This window comes from Ambystoma mexicanum, chromosome 8 (genome assembly GCF_040938575.1).
Source record: "Ambystoma mexicanum isolate Mex_15411 chromosome 8, UKY_AmexF1_1, whole genome shotgun sequence".
In the NCBI taxonomy this organism is placed as follows: domain Eukaryota; kingdom Metazoa; phylum Chordata; class Amphibia; order Caudata; family Ambystomatidae; genus Ambystoma; species Ambystoma mexicanum.
Genome location: NC_090929.1, coordinates 1,222,313,320 through 1,222,331,994, shown reverse-complemented (window position 1 = coordinate 1,222,331,994; position 18,675 = coordinate 1,222,313,320). Strand labels below are relative to the sequence as shown.

At 44.5% G+C, this 18,675-nt stretch overlaps 1 protein-coding gene across 2 annotated transcripts in view; it reads right to left on the bottom strand.

Annotated features, from left to right (window-relative positions):
• SLC16A12 (solute carrier family 16 member 12) overlaps positions 1-18,675 on the bottom strand; it is an 867,838-nt gene that overhangs the window by 658,940 nt on the left and 190,223 nt on the right. For both annotated transcript variants that reach the window (XM_069611325.1, XM_069611324.1), the window contains exon 2: positions 6,644-6,718. The gene's annotated coding sequence lies outside the window, so the exon portion shown is untranslated. The remainder of the gene's footprint in view (positions 1-6,643; positions 6,719-18,675) is intronic.

The following is an 18,675-nucleotide window of genomic DNA, read 5'->3' as shown; positions in this document are numbered from 1 at the left end:
AGCATGATCTGAAGGGAAGTGACAGCTCTGTGATGGCATCAGCAGAGAGACAAGATAAGTGTAATAGTGTAGCTTGATTTGGCAGCCTCTATCACATGAAGGTACAAATATACAAAAATACAAAAAAGATACCAGCTGCCCCTCTCTCGAAAGAACAAGGCATGATAACCTGTTCAGTGGTTTTTAACCACTTTGAAAGTTTGCAGCCATCTGCTTGTTGCTCACTGTACCTTTCACAGATGGGAAATATCCATTTGCATATCAGTCTTTGTCCCGCCCACATGGGCAATCCAGCACCGAAATGCTATGGCAATTCCCTTCTGAACAAGAGTACCAACAGCAACCAGATACACGTGTTTCAGCCTTGTTGGGCCTCATCAGTGGGCCTCATCAGTGAGGTGGAGCTGTGCCTCTCTGAGCACAGTGAGCAGGGGGTCCACATCTGGTTGCCCCCAGGTAATTTAGGGTGACCAACCCCAAGTTCCTTCCAAAAATACAAAAAAGGTAGCAGGTGCCCCTCTCCCAAAAGAACACGGCATGATAACCTGTCCAGTGGTTTTTAACCACTTTGAGAGTTCACAGCCAGCTGCTTTTTGCTCACTGTACCTTTCACAGATGGGAAATATCCATTTGCATATCAGTCTTTGTCCCGCCCACATGAAGGAGAGTGGAGTGAAAGGAATCAGGGCTTTCACCAGCAGCATACATAGAGTACATATTCACCTTGAGTTGTTGAATGTCTGGGGTAAACCAGGGTTGAGAATGAGGGCAAGAGTGATGGGTAGTGATGGGCAAAGAAGGAGTTGAGAGCAAGGAGGTCCTGTTCAACAGAGAAAGCGTAGGCAGAGTAAGAACTAAGAGAGAGGGCCTAGCATCATTTAGGTAGGGAGCCAGAAAGGCAGCTTTGAATGTGTATTAAAAGAAGCAGTATCAAGATCAGAGAGAATGTAGTTAAGGTTTAATTGGAGGGTGTCAGAGTGCGATGCCTTCAGTACGGTATTGGTCCTGCGCAACACAGTCATGGAAGCTACCGATGCAGATTGGGGACAGAAGGGGCAGAGTGAAACAACCACGCTCGGCATGCCGTGTCGCAGCAGCATCAGTATGTCTCCAGGCAACAACATATGCGATGAAGACTCAAGCAGCCTCGGAACGTGGAAACAAAGACTAGCATCCCAAAGTCGCAGTGCTTCTCAATTCTTCTTTGTGAGTGTGTTGCTATCTCTTTACCTGTGTTTGATTGCTGTTCTGAATTCTCAACCATGGAGCATCTCTGGTCTCACCTTTTCTTCATTCTTGACTGCAGTGATGCTTTTTCTCCCTTCTTCTTGTATTTCTTGACATGGACTGTTTGTTGGATTGTTATCAGATTTCCCTTTGGAACATTGCTGGGTGGGAACATCACATTACAGCGTCCTTGCTTCCTCTGGATCTGCCCAGACTTATTTTGTCTTAGATCTTCATCCTGATGACATCCGAGCCAGGCCACTCAATCGTGTTTTTTTTCTATGTTCTTTGTTCTGGTTTGGAGAACTGGCTTTCTGGCATCTGGACTGAAGCTGGAGCTATCGATTGCCTGCCCTGTTCCTATTCTTGAAATCCATATCTATCAGGCTGAGGTCTTTCCCAGGAACAATGCCAGTCAGCACAGTGTGTGTGACTGTGTCCCTGGATGAATGGGAATGTCATAGAAGATCAAACGTAGGCATCAATTGTGGTAACTCCAGCCATTTCATAAGGACCTGTATGCTAAACACCCCAGTATGCCATCAGGAAACTCAAAAACACGTCACAAAAAGGGGATGTCTGTATGAATTTATTTGAGGTTAGGTCCGTAACAAGTATGAAACCAAATGTTTAAGAATGAAGGGGGGAACCATGTTTCAGAAAAGATCCTGGTCGATTCAGGCACATCCAGTGATCTCATGGATTTTTCTTTCTCCCAAAAAAATAAGATCTCCAACAGAACAAAGAAAGAACCTGATCAGTACAAACAGTGGGTGATTCATATCTGGAATCTGGAACAATCACCTGAAAACCAGTGGGATGTCAATGATAATGGCCTCCAGTCACCAGGAATGAGCAGTTTATTTTATCTGATAGAAGCCCAGCACTTTGGTATCATTCTTGGGGTGGCATGGTTGCAGCATCACAATTCAAATATAGATTGGGCTAATCGGGTGGTGTCCTTTCAGTTTTTACAAGGGTGTCTTCAATAATGTCCAGAGATTAGCATCTTCCCCTCATATGGCGTATGATTGTCCAATAGATCTTGTGGAATGAGTACGAATACCACAGAGTAGGACAACACCTGCACTTGGGGGCTCTTCTGTATCCCTACAGCCCCCACCAGCTCTTAACACTTATGTCTGCACTTACCCCTGCACTTGCCACAAGCTGGCCGCACTTCTTACCTATTGTTTTTTTTATTCTATTTATTTATTATTGTTAATTCTATGTACTGCACTGCCCCCTCCACCTTCCCCCGTGCTCTCCCTTTACAGACTCACCTCCACTTGTGTGAACTCAATTTCACCTGGACTAGTAAGATCATTGTCTCTGTCGTCCCTCTGTTTACCCTCCCTTGCCTCATTGAGCCTTGAAACACTTGTGTAAAGGCGCGTTATAAATGCCATATCATATCATAGATAATTAATTCCCTAGCTGTCCAGGAAGACCAAGTTCTTAAAGAATATCTGAGAGTTTCCTTAAAGAATGGGTTCATTCGACCTTCTAAATCTCCAGCCACTTCACCTTTGTTCTTTGTTACTAAGCAGGAGGGGGACTTCCACCCTTGCATAGGCTATTGTGTCTTCAGATCTGTTACTATCAAGAACACGTATCCACTGCCATTCATTTAATTCCTTTTGGGCGAGATGGGTTCATCCATCATATTTACCAAATTGGATCTGAGTGTAGTGTATAATCTGATCCAAATACGAAAACGAGATGAGTGAAATACTGTGTTCTGCACTAAATACAGACTCCATGAATATGTAGTCATGCCTTTTGGTTTATGTAAAACCCCACCGCTATGCATTCCTTCATGAACAACCTGTTACATGACCCTTATAACCGTTTCGTCATTGTTTATTTGGATGACATCCTGATTTTCTCATCCACACTTAGATCACACATGCATCACATAAGAACTATCTTTACGAAGCTAAAACAGAAACACCTTTATTCTAAACCCAAAAAATGCAGTTTCCATGTCCAGCATGTGGAATTCCTTGAGTTTTTGAGGACCTCACGAGGCACCCAAATGACCAGCAACAAAGTAAAAGACGTTTTAGAGGGTCCAGCTCCAGCATTCCTTAAGGTCTTGCAATCATTTATAGGTTTTGCAAACTTTTATAGGGGGGTTCACAGAGTGTTTCTCTGCTATAGTTGCCTACTTACTCAACTAACTCGAACCTCAGTTCCTTTCCTATGGACACAGGATACCCAGAAGGCTTTTGATGCCTTGAAAAAGGCGTTCACTTTGGCTCCTGTGTTACAGCATTCAAAACCTGATGTCCAGTTTATAGTCAAAACAGACACTTCTGTTGTAGGCATTGGGGTGGTTCCAAAACCAATAGTCGCCCTCCAATCCCCTATTTCTCATGCAAATTCACTACCATGATGCCATTACACTACCATTGAATGAGAATTGTTGAATGTTAAATTCACTTTCCAGGAATGGAGACACCACCTTCAGGGCCCACACCACCAGGTTGTGGTATATTTTGATCACATGAACTTACACGCTCTCACCTCAATGTAATGCACTAATGCCAGGCAAGTGCATTGGCACCAGTTCTTCTCCAACTTTGACTTTTTAGTGACCTATCGCCCCGGGGCCCTTCATGGAAAGGTGGATGTTTTATCAGTTAGGTGAGGTCAACCCATCCTGTGTCCTGCCGTAACCTGTCCTAAATCAGGGTCAGGTTGTGTGGACGTGTGCCCTGTCATGCTTCTGGGCACTCTTCGGAATGGGTGAAAAAGCATCCCCAGTGCCTGGTCATTGAGGGGCTTCCCTACATCCAGGATTTACACTTTTTACTAACACCAGACTCTAGTCCTTAAGTGATATCATGACATCAAGGTGGTGGAAACTCAGGACAACTCTAGAATTTTTGCAAATTAGAAAAAGGATGCATTTGTGATTGAACTATTTTTCGATCAGGAATATTCCAGAAGATATTTGAAGTACATTGTCTTGCTATTATGGACATTTATTTTTGTTTAGATTCAAAATGAACTATTGAAAATGGTTACATTGTACTTTGATATATGTGTTGGCGGCAGGCTGTCTAATATAAAGAAACTATTACCATTTGGAATCTTTTGTTAAAGTCGTTTGCTTAAAATGATGGCAGGCAAAGCAAATTGTACCCTGAGTATGCTTTGGAGTTCTTTATATGTAAAAGAAGAGTAAGATTATCAGACAATTAATGATTACATGAACTGGTGCAACTTTCTTTCTCAGTATTTGTTTTTCTTTGTATTAAAATCCAGCATCTAGGTAGCAAAGGCTGCACTAGAAGGCTAAGCCTAGTCATAAGAAAGTACAAACTGTGCATTTGAGACCACACTAGCATATGATGGTATGGCTCTTGGCCAATGAATTAACTTAAATAAACCTAAGTCTATTTTAAGAATGTTTTAATATTTGCTTGCTGTTACATTTATTGTAGTTGTTTTACTTTATTGATGTCCCTGCTTGTGAAATAATCAGGATCAAAGGTCATGTTACATCACTCATTGTGATGTCATTTGAGTCAAATGCCACGTGACTGGATTCTTTTGGGGGAGATCAAGATGTCACTTAGGTTGATGCTGGCATGTTGGTACCTTGATTTAATTTACACGATAACGTATTTCAGGAGTTTTAGACATGGTAAACCTAATTTGAAATTTGATTTAAGCACCTGTTACCAAGTGATTTGTTTGGTGAAAGCCGAGTTCTGGAAACGTGATGCCCCTATGATGAGTCACCTGGTCACTCTAGCTTTATGATATATCTTCAGTTTGATAGAACCATAGTCCGTCAGTTTTTTCATTATATTTCACTGTTTGCACTGCCTGCAACTTAATCTAAAAATCCAGCCTTGTATGAAATACTAGTGTACAGGCCCATGTACATGGCTCAAGGTGTAGGTTTTTATTGACACAGTAGGACCACCGTATATCCTAAGCCAGCAGCTCCCTCTAGCGGTGACAACAGGCTAAGCTACTGCATCGGACAAAAACATACAGAGACAAACATACATCTGGCCTTTTATTATATTGTTCGATTAGATGAAGGCAGGAATAGCTGTTAACTGCCCATTAAGAACAAAAACCCACAGAAATGCATGAAATGTGTCCATCAGAACATGCACTTATGGTGTATTCATTCATGTTAGCCTCAAAAGAATTCTTCACATTTGACTGACCCTTTCCAAGCCAAGCATTATATCTATCTTTATATCGCCAACTGCAATCTCACTCATGAACAAGCTCACTTTGACAGGTGGCTGAATAATCCATTCATGACACATCCCTCACTCTCCCTGAGCTCCATTGGCCTTTCAAAGTTAAACGCCTGCCAGCCATGGAATCTCCGTATTACAGAATCACAAACCTAAAGGATACCCTTATCAGCAACCTGAGACAGATGATAAGATGCATCATGTACATGTAACTAGGGCCTGACCCTGTCCCAGGTAGATAGGCCCTCCAGGGGTACCTTTCTGCCATGAACTCTCCATAAAACTATATTACACACCTCAGTGAAGCTCATTTTAACACCCCTTGAAGCATGCAATGTAGACCCAGACATGCTTGATATGTGATTTACTGTACATAGGTCTTGGGTGCAGGTCTGCTGTGAAAACTCACAGTTACCCACTTAAACTGTGCTTTACTTATTGACTTCAGAAGGATGGAAGGTGAGCAATTTCCACCCGAATTCGAACCTCTGAACTGCAGATTACACGCAGATCACCCTAGCATATCCATTACTTGCCAAAATATTGTACTACAGAGTTAATAGCTTTGCCTTTTCTTGAGGGTTCTGTTTTGCCTGTATTCCCAAATCCACAGCATTCTATTTCCTCTTGGGTCCCCCAAATCAGTTGCATCACCAGTACTCACTGTCCTCAAGCTCCTCTCTGCCTTCTTCTGTTTTCTTTCCCATGGAAGTTATCCTATCAATGATATCTTGGGCATAGATCACTGCCCAGAAAACGTAAACACCCCAAACAATCCCCAATACCATTTAGAGAATCAAGGCTCCCGAAGGAGATGTGGGCATATACGGGCTATAAGAAAGGCTTGTGGAGACTTGTGAACCTACTATGACTTGCATAGTTGCAAAGACTCAGGAATCACCTTTTGCCCCGACTTAGTCACTTCATCTACTGCACAAACTGACAATAAAGTAAGAATACGTGATATAGGATATAACTGTTAACTGGATTTGAAGAGCTACACACCAGGAAAAAAATCGGTAAAAACATGTATTTTACAATATTGCCATCTAATTTCTCAGGAAATACACGTACATAATTGTACACAATGTCCATTAACGTTCTTCTTCATCTTTTGTTACGATCAAAGCATTTTTATGTGAAGGGACAAGCAGTTTTCTGCAACCTGGCAATATGTAGTGACTTACCTCATCAGAAATTAGCATGATCAGCTCATGAATGTGTCGTTGGTGTAGGTGTTCAAGCAGTTGAAACGACAGGATCTGCAAAAAGGAAAAGGTTTAAGGATCCCATAAATAACTGTCATGCTTTAAAAAACACACCTCTTGTCATAATGGAGTACCACCTTCTGGAGCCCAAGGGCAGATTTTGTCAGAACAAGCCAAGCCCACATTCCTGAATCAATCTTAGTAATGGCAGGGTCTGCTTCAAAGAGGGAAGGTCAGAGATGACCTGTAACAAATGGCTTTTAGATGAAAATTGTCTGAGGCAACCAATTTCTGAATGTGAGCATACATGATAGTGGTAGACTCAAGGCAACAAAAATAAATGCATGGCAACGGCGGGAAGACAGGTGACCTCATCAGTGCTAGGTCACCCAACCTTGTTTCAATTGGAATATGGAAATAAACATTAACTTAATTTTGGGCACATTATCTTTGGTCATGCGCTGTATTAACTGACCAACCAAACACAGCTCGCTGTTACTCATGGTCTGAATTGTACTCATTATGGGGATAGATCTTTAACGAATCACAGCTTCTACACCTGGAACTCTCTACCTCTAAAGCTTTGCCTCGAACCTGACTGCATGAGTTAATTTCAGCACTGAAGACTCATTTGTTCCTTGTTCTATTTGGATGTTAGGCTTCTTATACATTCTTCCCCACCCCCTTCCTGTCTCCAGTTTGCTTTCAACCAAAGCACTCTAAAGCACCTGGCACTATACATAAAACGCGAAATAAAATAAATGTGCCAATTTGAGACTATGTTTCGCATTCCCTGGTATAATACAGATATACTGGGGCATTTGTGGGTGCACTTCGCCTTCCGGGTTTTCAGATGTCTGACTGGTTTAGCAAATCCCTTCTTTAACCCTTAGGGCAAATGCTACTACTGGTGACTGGCCACTACCAGGCCTACCAGCCTTTCAACCAGCGTGTCAGGGCATACTGAGATGTGAACAAGTGACTTAGTTGGTGACTAGGTTTCAGCTGACTTTTATTCTTATGCTGGCTCTGCATTTGAACACATTGTGCAAGTCTCTTGCACCTTTTCTCAAACTATTGGGAAGACAACCACCTGAACATTTTGTATTATAACGATGAAGTGTAAATCAATTTTCACTATGAGGTCATAGTTCTGAAATGGTAGAACACATTTTCGAGGTGCAGAGAGATTTTCGTTTTCATCCGTTTTCAGTTGCAATATTTGAGGCACGACGTCAGGCTGATGGCAACAGACTCTAAGGGCCCCATTGCTATTGGTCGTTGTAGGTCAGGGGCCCTGGTTGATGACCAGCTCCCTAAGCAAATACTCTTTTGAATGTACTATTACACTTGTCTCTGCTAGTGTCCTTGGATATAGAGCCATTGCTCCTTTTGACCATAACCAATAATTAATTTTAACCCATCTGAAATTGCCTAGCATATCCTATTTGAATGAATGATGTACTCATCTCAAATGTGGTTGACATACTTTTAATATCTGACTACTAAATTATCAGGCGGTTTAGGGCAAAGACTGTGTGGGTTTGTGATGGGCAATATTTTGTCTTCTATTATTGCAAAGAGGAAACTTGATGAGGTCACTCTCCATTCTATAGCTTCAAAAGAAATCATTGCTCAAGGATGATGAAAGTCAGCATTGTGTGTAGTGCTTGCATCTTGTGAAGATCTGCAAGGTGTGGTCCTTTGGACAATCTCTTCCTTTGTCAAATCTTACACCATATATTTGAATAGATTGATGGTTATAGCCATCAAGCACAAATAATTGAGATGAATAAGTTAATATTTGCTCCAGAGTTAGATACAACCAAATTTTAGGATAAAGGTGGGTCCGGGAATCACACTAAACTGCACCCAAATTGTCTACTCCTGCACCCCATTTCATTTGGAATATACCCTCCAAAAGACCAAAGTGCATTGGGCCCTGAAATCAAGTTTTGCAATTAACCTCTTGTCTTGAGATTCAAGAGAATTGTTATTGATTGGGGGCCTGCAATATGTGTTCTGCTTGATGCATCCTGGTGATCTAATTGGGAGAGAGCTACAAAGATACATGTCCTTATCAGCCTCGTCCTGTTGTATTTTTTGTCAATTAACCTGTCAGTCTCACCTACTCTGGTGACTATTTCCTCCATTACTGGGCATCTATGTGCTTAACATAAGGATCCCCAACTCCATAGTCTATCAGATAGAATAAATGCAAGCCAGCGGCAATAACAATATCTTAACTAATATCTTTAACTAAAGAAATAAAGCACTACGGATAAGCTGTTGCCTTTGCATCTAAACCTCAAATGCACATGTTCAATTCAGTGACTATTCTGTCTAATTTAGCCCCCACATCTACAACAACTATGTTGCACATGCCTTTTCAGTCCCTGGGTGCAACACTAGGTTTAGCTAGAAAGGCAGTAGAAGGGGTTGAGCGTTTCCCATAGAAATGTAGCTGGTCTCCATTCCACAGGTGGTGAGGTTCCCGTGTAAGTTCCTGAACTATTGCCCATCTATATCGATTCCATGTATGACTCCTTCTGTGATTGTCATGGTGGGAATACATCCATTGGCGAGGGATTCTAGTGTTTATTTTATTGTTTGTTTATTTGTGTAATGCTTATATCTCTAGCTTTCAGATTCTTGCTCAAATCATTTTTGTATTAAATAAAAATAACAGAGCGTTCACAGCTTAGGAACAAACACATAGCAGGAGGGGTTTATACAGACTTAATCTATATCAATCTGTCGGTAATTAGAAGTGGCAGTGTCACATTTATTATGTGGGAGTCACAATTTATCATTAAAATCCTTTGTCAGGAATCTTATCTATCATTAGATCAGATCCCTATTCTGCAAATACGTATTGGATTCTCTTATCCTCCACTCCATAAAGGATGTGAATAGAGTTTCATTTGAACCCTGGGTAAACCTCCGTCTAGCCCTCTCGTGAGGGACTTATACATGGGTCTTAATATGTCCAATTAGCCTTTTCAGTATGAATTAGTTCTGAACCAGTCCAAACCACGGGCAAGACTTTCTTTGAATCAGGTGAAATCGTTTTAATCTGAATAAACACCTACTATCAGAATAAATTGCAGCTAAAGACACTTAAAGCAACATAAAATAAAAAAGATTCAGTGAAAGCAGAAATGGCTTCCGAAATGTCTGCCAAAATAAGCCAAAGGGTGCTGCTATTTGTTCAAGCTGCTCAATTCAAGCTTCGAATATTTCAAATCATTTTAAGGTTGAGCTCCAAATGGTTTGAATTATTTGTGCTGATTCCGAGCTCATTTGATTAGGCAGGACTGAATGTCGTTCAAGTCAGTTCACCCAGGCTTCTAAAGATGTCTGGCATTGAGTGATTTCCTCTGTTTCCTGCTTTTGCGATTTGTAATCAACTGGTAATGGAGCAACAGGAAGGTCAATTTCATCAAAACTAGTAACAGAACCGTGTAAAGGAATAAATTAGCCTTGTGGCCTCGTGGCTGGCACCAGTGCGCTCTACCCCCTGTGGTCTTGTGGGTGCTTCTCCATGGGTTTGTGTTAAGTTTTCAAACCAGGTAACTTGTATCAGTGAAGGTAAGGTATGGGTGCCTGTGCATTTGGCAGCCAACAAGTTGGGGGATCCACATTGGGTTGACTATTCTTCATGGTTTGAAGCCTGACTCCTTTACCTTTAGGCTACTGGTGGGCTTTGTTTCGACTGAGATGCTTTCCCTCATAGGTCTCAATGATAATGATCAGCCTGTCTTTGGTGATCCTAGTTAGTACTTGTTTGGCAGTAATCACATTGGAGTTTTCATGTGAGATGGTAACATTGAGTTGTCTAACAATAAACACTTCTGTTGCTTGTCTGATCAGCTCTAAAATAATCCGGAGGGGAAAAACGCTGCGATCTACAAATACGAATATTTTATGTTTTGTTATGGGATAGCAAGACTATTTTATGTGTAATGCTCCGGTTTACACCTAGACAAGTCTGTTAAAAACGTGTGTATAAAGAGGATACTAGTGAATCTCCCAGTACAACCCTCTGCATGCCAACTTTAGTAATGTGTTAAATTGGGGACCGATTATGGCGCAGTGGTGGGTGAGAGTGTGGACCACGATAGCCATAGTGAAGATAACAGCCACACTTAGCAATTGATTTCAAGCCTTCTATGGCTCCTGGTACCATGTTATCCAGTTGCTAACTGCCCAAGAGCATCTGAGCCACAGCTGCTTAGAAACCTTGACCTGCTGTAATGTGTAACATTGCTGCCATTGTAATGTTGGTGATTTCATTTTCGTTGTTTCTGTTAACTTGTGTTTGGTAACATTTGTGATCTCTGAGACATAATGATTAAGAAAATGTTAAATACAGCTTGGAAAAAAATGATGTATAATTTGAGCATGGGGAGCATGCTTAATGATTTGTGCCTGTGCCCAAAGCTCCTTATTGGAGATGGTTTAAATGCAGCTAATACCCAGGGCTCCCGCAAATAGGTCATGATATGGAGCAAGCTACAAATTGAGGGATTCCTATAATCTCAGTGAATGTTCTTAGTTCAGCTTGGTCTGTTCTTTACCTGCAAGAAAGAATTGTCTAGATGCTGAAAGCTGTACATTGGCATATTTCATCTGACTGGCCGATGGAACACAATTTTGTCGAAGATGTACACAAATCTAGAGTGTTTTTTCTTCATAGTGGTACAGGAAAGGAGGAGGGTGCATGAATCTAGGGTTGGCTCTCACAAGTATAGAACGCCTATTAGGAATAGGGTGTTCTCCTCAAGGCAAGATTGGTTGACTTGGCTACCTGAGATGTTGGTACTATCATCCCATATAAAGTGGAGTTGACTTTGGAGATGATCTTGTAATTATGACCCCAGAGTGATCTTGACAATTTAAGATGACTTTATTAGGTATCTTACATAGTTGGTGACTGCAAAGTCGATAGTTAAGTCGGGTCCACAATCTAAGGTAGAGTGGTGGTAATCTGCTTCTAACTAGGTAACAGGTAGGGAAGCTAAAACAACAAAATGGCATGATCACCCTTATGATACATGATTTTTTCCCCTAAGACAAACGGCCAGAAGAATGCTAGGCACTTCTTACTGTTAATATTCAAGGGCTCATTTGTGATCATGATGTCCATCTATATCTCTGTCTTAGCTCATCAACTGGACTTCCAGTTTTCGGCATTAATGGCTGCATTAGAGTGAGATGCGGTATGTTGGGTGGCTGGTGGTAATGTGAGATGTGTCAGGGAGGGTGGTTGAGGGTAGAGTGAAATAAGGTGGATTGGGATTAGAGTGGGCTGAGATAGGCTGGGTGGGAATACAGTGAGATGAGGTGGTAAAGGGGGTGATACAGTGAGTTGAGTTTGAGGGGTGAGGTAAGAGTGGGATAGGGCAGGATATTTGGGAGGAAGAGTGAGATGGAGAAGGGGTGGGTTGGGTAGAGCATGATAAGGTAGGGTCGGTGTGGTTGAGTGCAATGTGGTTGGGTGGGTGAGGGTAGAGTTTCCTGAGGTGGGGTGTGTGGGTGGAGGCAGAGCAGGATGAGGTAGAGTGGGTTGGTCTGTGGGGGTGAGTGCAAGGAGGATGGGTGGGTGTGGGTAGAGCTTGATGAAGCTGTCTGGGTTGAAGGGGTGCAGCTTGATGAGATTAGATAAAGGGGGTAGATAGAGATGAGGTTGGGTGGGTGGATCTGGGAAGAGCATAATGAGGTTGGGTGGGTGGGGTACCGTGCAGTGACATTTGGTGACTGGGTTTTGGTAGAGCATGATAAGGTTAGGTGTGTGGAGGTAGGTGGGTGGGGGTAGAGAACAATGAGGTTGGGTGAGGGTAAAATAGCAATGAGATTGGATAGGTGGGGTAGAATACAGTGAGGTTTGGTGGGTGAGTAGGGTAGAGCAATGAGGTTGGGTGGATGTGTTTGGGTAGAGTGTGATTATGTAGGGTGAGTGGTTGTTGGTATGGCACAATAAAGAAGGGTGGGTCAGGAAAGAGCACTATGAGGTAGGGTGGGTAGGTAAGTGGGAATAGAGTGAAATCAGGTATGGTTGTTAGAGTACAATGTGGTATGGGCTGGGGGTAGGTCACAATAAGGTAGGGTGGTGGGGTAGAACGCACTGAGGTTGCGTGGGTAGATGAGGGTAGTGTGTGATGACATTGGGTGGGTTGGAGAAGAATACAATGAGGTTGTGTTGGCGGGGTAGAATGTGATGAGGTTGGGTGTGTGAATTTTGTAGTAGAGCAGAATTAGGTAGCTTGGGTTGGTGTTGTAGATAGAAATAAGGTAGGGTGGGTGGGTGTTGGTAGAGCATAGTGTGGTAGGGTTAGAGTGTGGTGAAGTAGGGTGGTAGGTTGATTGGGAAAGAGTGCAATGAGGTATAGTGGATAGGTAGGAGGGTGTTGTGGGGTAGGGTGGGTCAGTGGGGGTAGATTGAGATGAGGTAGGGTTTGTGGAGTACAATGAGGTAGGGTGGGCATGTGGGGGTAGAGAACAATGAGGTAGGGTGGTGGGTGTGTGTGGGTGAGTGTGATGAGGTTGGGTGGGTGGGGGTAGAGAGTGATGAGGCTGGGTGAGTGGAAGGCATACAGTTTGATGAGAATGGGTGGGAGGGGGTATAGCAAGATGAGGTTGGGTGGGTGGATCAGTGAAGAGCACAATGAGGTTGGGTGAATCCGTTAGAGTAGGGGTAGAGCACAATAAGGTTTGGTGAGTGGGTTTTGGTAGAGCATGATGAGGTTAGGTGGGTGGGGGTAGACTACGATGAGGTTGGGTGGGGGGGTTGGGGTATAGAGCAATGAGGTTGGGTGAATGGGTGAGGGTAGTGTGCGATGATGTAGGGTGGGTGGGTGGCGTTAGAGCAATATAAGATAGGGTGGGTGTTGGTATGGCACAATAAGGTATGGTGGGTCAGGGTAGAGCACAATGAGGTAGGGTAGGTAGGGTCGGTAGGTAAGTGGGGATAGAGTGCAATGAGGTAGGGTTGGTAGAGCGCAATGTGGTAGGGTGGGTGCAGGGTAGATCACAATAAGGTAGGATGGGTGAGGATAGAGCATGATGAGGTTGCATGGGTAGGTAAGGGTAAAGCATGATGACATTGGGTGGGTTGGGGTACAGTGTGATGAGGTTGTGTGGGCGGGGTAGAGCATGATGAAGTTGAGTGAGTGGGTTGGTTGTAGCAGAGCACAATGAGGTAGGGTGGGTCGGGGTAGAGCATGCTGATGTGGGTGGGTTTGTAGAGCACAATGAGGTAGGGTTGATAGAGGGCAATTAGTTTGGGTGGGTGGGTGTTGTAGATTGGAATAAGGTAGAGTGGGTGGGTGTGGGTAGAGCATGCTTTGGTGGGGTGAGGGTAGAGTGTTGTGAAGTTGGGTAGTAGGTTGAATGGGTAAGAGCACAATGGGGTATAGTGGATGGGTTGGAGGGGGTTGTGAGGAATTGTCACCTGCCAAGGGTGTAGAAGCCCTAGCCTTTTTGATTTGTATTAATAATTACAATGATGCGGGTAATTCCATCTCTGAAACGGAAATCTCCAGATCAGATTCCCCTTTAAAGCTCCATGTTAAAAGCATAGTGTGTAAATGTTCCTGCTGCATCCGTATTCTAATCTGCAGTGCCTGCTGCACCAGTGGCATATAGCAGGTTCAGAGGACACAAGTGCCCATTTGATAGATGCAGTGACAGCCAGGTTTCTACAGTCCGGGGGCTGCATTTAAGATATACACCCCTGTACTAAAACCCTATAATCATGAGTTTACTGTTCATGTGACAGATACATCTTTAAGTACAAGCCAGACCTTAGTTAGTATACTTCCCAAAATTTTTACAGCTACAGCAATTTGATATCATGCATTTGTCAGCCCTATGAGCTTAGCTCAGCTGTGAAAGTATTATGTTCTATGTGTTCCTTTGTAAGGGCAGGTAACACCAACCCCATAGAGACAGCCACTTCACAGGAAGCTGGCCTGGTAACAGGAATCAAAGGGCAAACACGTCCACAACAGGAGTAACCTCACACCAGAGTGATGAGTATCTTAAAGCCTTTGATTCTATTGAGAAGGGAAGTGGGTGGGGTTAGTGTAGACAGAGAGAGCGCTTTACAGCTGGATGAAGGTTTCACCATCTTGCTACTCACTGACTCTATCTTTCCTTCTTGTCCCCTCCACTTCCTGTAGCGCAAAGCCCTTTGGGTCTGATGTCAGATGGCAAAGTCCACTTATTTCAAGAACATAGACTGGACCCTTAAAATAGGCTTGCTTTTGTCCAATAACTTGTGGACTTTTACCTTTAAAAGAGTGGGTCTCCCACCACTTCATTGATTCATCTCTGGATTTCAGTCTTTGCAGAAGGATTTATTTGGAGCCTGTTGGGAGAGCAGTCCTTTCCAAAGTCCTCCAGTTGTGAGATGTAGAGAGGAAGTCTAAGGCAGAGGAAAGTTCTCCTCCCTAATTATCCCCAGAGAACATTGAGGATGATTAGGGAGGAACAAGACCTGCCATCCAAAGCGGTACCTAGGACCTCACTGTGTTAAAGGATTTCCTGCAGTTGTGTGCCAGCCTCCCCTGTGTTTGGGAGCCTGAGAACAACTTATCTTGTCCCTGAGTGCCTGGAGTGGGATTCGCAGAAACCTAGACCTGCCTCTCTGCCAGCCAAAGAAGTATCCAGGACCCCATTAAGTTGAAGTACCCTTAACGTTGTGTGCCAACCTTCTCTGTGTTTAGAAACACACAAAAAAGATTCATATTGGGGGTCATTACGACCCAGGCGTTAACCATGGCGCTATTAGCCGGTATTCTAACGATTGCGCCATGGTGGATGGCGGAATTACCGCCCCATTCCAAGGTTGGCGGGGTGGTAATTCCCCATTCACTATTGGCCTTTCCCCATTCCCATTTTTGCCCCCATAGGGCGCAATGGGAATGGGAATTACCTCCAAGGTCCCTTTGCGGGTCCAGTCCTTAACAGCTGGTAAAAACCAGCCGTTAAGGTAGGGACCCGCAAAGGGACCTCGTAATTAGGCGGTAAGGGGTTAACGGCGCCAACACCTTTTACGGCGCCGTTAACCCCTTACCGCCTGGGTCGTAATGAGGCCCATTGTCCCTGAGCCCCGGATTGGGACTCACATCACCCTAAAGGCCAACACAGCAGGCTCCACATTCAAACCATCAGGATCCTGTGGTGGTGCCTTTTGCACTCTCCTGATCTTCGAATGCTCGCACAGCACCAAGACATCTGCATCAGAGCTGCCGGACCACCAAGAACCGAGAAAGGTATGATTGACTGCTAACTTCCTCTTTGATCCATCGTTGGGCCCTAGAGACTGGATAGATCCCAATTATCCAATTTTTCATCCAAGAACATATCCTTTTAAAGAGCATTGTGATTATTACTTGCCTTAAACCCTTGATGTATTACTTAGAGTGCTGCATCTTGCTATCGTTGCTAATTATTGTGTTCGTTCCTCAGTGGTGGGTTGTGTATAGTGTCTTTCTAGTTAGTTATTATTGTACATGATGTGTTTCATTAAAGTATATATATTTTTAAAGAACTTTAATTGGAAATTGCTCTATTTTGGTTTGTTATACTTAGCTGTTAGGGTAACTACTGAACCACATTCACACCCTCCTTGAGAGTATAACCTTCCCTTAGCCCACGGTACCACAAAAAGTGAAGGAGGTATATCTCTTAACTCTGCCTGTTTTACCTTTATGATTTTGTTGGCTCTTGGTTTGTAGAAGTGTGAGGGTTAACTGGCCATTTTAGCCTGTGCTCTGCCTTGTACTCCTGCAGGGCAGAAATCAATTTGTTACAGAGGTAGAATGTGGTGAGGTAGGGTGGGTGAGTGGATGTAATGCCCTATGATGTTTCAGGGTACATAGCAATCAGGTAGGGTGCTTTCTTTGGGATAGAGTGTGATGAGGTGGGGTGGGTGGGTGGGCTGGAATATAATGCAATGAGGTAGAGTAGGTGGGGTAGAGCACAAAGAGGTAGGGTAGGTGGGTGTTAAAACACAATGATGTAGGGTGAGTGGGGGGAGAGGGTCAAGCATGATGAAATAGGGTGGGAGGGTGGGAGTAGAGCATGATCAGGTAGAGTGGGTCAGTGTAAAGGGGCAGAGCATGATGAGGTAAGGTGGGTGGGGTAGAACACAATGAGGAAGGGGTGTTGAGGTATAGCATGTTGGGGTATGGTTGGTGGGTGGTAGTAGAGCACAATGTGCTAGGGTGGGTGGATGGGGTAGAGCACACTGAGGGTGGGTGTCTCACGAGAGTGCGTAATGAAGTTGGGTGGGTGTTTCAGGATAGAATGTGATGGGGTGGTGGGGGCTAGAATGCAATGAGGTTCGGTGGGTGGAGTAGAGTGAGATGAGGTAAAGTGGGTTGGGGGGTAGAGTGAGATGAGGTAGTCTGGGTGGGGGCCTTCAAGCGAGATGAGGTAGGGTGGGTTGTTGGAGGTATACTGAGATGAGGTACAGTGGATGGGTGTGTTGGAACGAGATGAGGTAGGGTCGATTGGTGGGGGTAGAGCATGATGAGGTAGGCAGGGTGGGTGGGAGTTGATAGAGATGAAGTAGGGTGGTTGGGTGTGAAGGAGTAGAGCACCATGCAGTATGTATAGCATGTTGAGGTAGGGTGGGTGGGGGTAGAGTGTGATGAGATAGGGTGGGTGAGTGGGTGGAGTAGAGCATGATGGGGTAGGGTGGCGGTGGGAATAGAGCACAATATGGTAGGGTGAGTCAGGGTAGAGTGTGATTTGTTTCGCAATAGAGTGTGATGAGGTGGGGTGGGTAGGTGAGGATAGAATGTGTTGAGGTTGGGTGAGAGTAGAACAGAAGGAGAAAGAGTGGGTGGACGGGTAGAGCAAAATGAGGTAGGGCGAGCATGTGGGGGTAGAGTTATATACGGTAGGGTGGGTGGGTGCCGGTAGAGCAAGATGAGGTAGAGTGATGGGGTGCGGTAGAGTGAGAGGAGGTAGAATGGGTGGGTTGGGGCACATCTGAGCTGACGCAGTAGGGTGGGTGGCAGTAAAGTGAGATTAGGTAGGGTGGGTGAGGGTAGAGCAAGGTGAGGTAGGGTGGGCGATTGAGGCTAGAGCAAGATGAGGGAGTGTGGGTGGGTGGAGAGAGTGAGATCATGTAGGGTGGGTGTTGGTAGAGCAAGATCAAAGGGTGCGTGGGTGGGGGTATAGTGAGATGAGGCAGGGTGGGTGGAGTAAGCGCGATAAGAGGTAGGGTGGGTCGGTTAGTAGGGGTAGAGCAAAATGAGGTAGAGTGGGTGAGTGGGGGAAGAGTACAATAAGGTTGAGTGGGTGGGTGGTGGTAGAGCAAGGGGAGGTAGGCCTCAGTGGGTGGGGGAAGAGTTATATAAGGTTGGGTGGGTGGTGGTAAAGCAAGATGAGTAGAGTGGGTGGGTTGGTTAGAGTGAGAGATGGTACAGTGGGTGAGTTGGGGCAGTGCTGATGTGGTAGGGTGGGTCGGTGGTGGTAGAGCGAGATGAGGTATGGTTGGTGAGGGTAGAGCGATATGAGGTAGGGTGGGTGATTAGAAATGGAGCAAGATGAGGAAGTGTGGGTGGGTGGGTAGAGTAAGATACGGTAGGATGGATGAGTGTGGGTACAGTGAGATCAGGTCAGGTGGATGGGCGGGATTGGAGCAAGATGAGGAAGGGTGGGTGAAGGTAGAGTGAAAAGAGTTACAGTGGCTGGATGATGGTAGAGCGAGATGAGGTTGGGTGGGTGGGTGACCGTAGAGCAAAATCAGGAAGGGTGGGTGGGTGAAGGTAGGTCGAGATGATGTTGTGTGGGTGATTGGGGTATAGCAAGATGAGGTTGGGGGTAAAGTGAAACGAGGTAGGGTGGGTGGGGTAGAGCAAGATGAGGTAGGGTAGTTTGGGCAGAGTGAGATGAAGTATATAGAGCGAGATACAGTAGGGTGGATGGATAGGAATAGAGCAAGATGAAGTAGGGTAGGTGGATGGGGTAGAGTGAGTTGAGGTAAGGTGGAT